The following is an 891-nucleotide window of genomic DNA, read 5'->3' on the forward strand; positions in this document are numbered from 1 at the left end:
TTTGTGTGACGCATATGTATCTGGTGCCCCTTTGGACCTATATTTATGTTTAAATAATAAAATGATAAAATTGATATTTTTGGTACTTTCCCAATATATTATCATCAACAAAGAGTAATAATTACAAGTAATGTTAAGAGTAGAGTCAGTGGAATTGAGGAATTCACTCCATTATGGTGAATGAAATATGTTGAGTGTATATAAAGTGTTATTGCCCAGTATGATATATAAAATTGGCAAGACTAGAATTGCATCACATAACATTAATAGAGTTTGAATCCACACACAACACTTATTCATGTAAGGGAATTTTTGTGGAAACTTGAGTAGTTTATTTAATAGTTGAAATCATGAATCAATTGAAGCTAGACCACCATGGAAAACCTGGAATCACTGGACGGCCGTTTCGTTCTATTGTGGGACTCCTCAGCAGTGCGTATCCACGATCCCGCCTCGCGAGATTCGAACCCAGTACCGTGCATGTACATCCAGCTGACGAGTTCAAAATAGGATGAAACGCGCGTCCTGGATTTCACTGCTAGCCACTATCCATCTTTGCTTATAATGCTTGTGACTTCAGGCAATATCGAGGCAGCAATCCGCACAGGATGCACATATGCCAATAAGAGACTAATTAATTGCATTCCTAAATAACAATGGGAAGATACAAGTAAATAATACCAAGTGAATTTAATAGATCTATTTGTACAGTTCTAATGAACTCTTGTCTTCTCAATGTTTTATTATTCAATACTTAGTATTCTTTACAATAACTTGATTTTCTTTTTTTTCTTTTCTATTTTATCATTTTAGATTTCAATATATCAATATATTGATTAAATGCAATTGATAAAATAAAGAAACAAAAAAAGAAAAAAATAATAAAAGAAA

Source organism: Schistosoma mansoni, chromosome 6, assembly GCF_000237925.1.
Source record: "Schistosoma mansoni strain Puerto Rico chromosome 6, complete genome".
Taxonomy (NCBI): domain Eukaryota; kingdom Metazoa; phylum Platyhelminthes; class Trematoda; order Strigeidida; family Schistosomatidae; genus Schistosoma; species Schistosoma mansoni.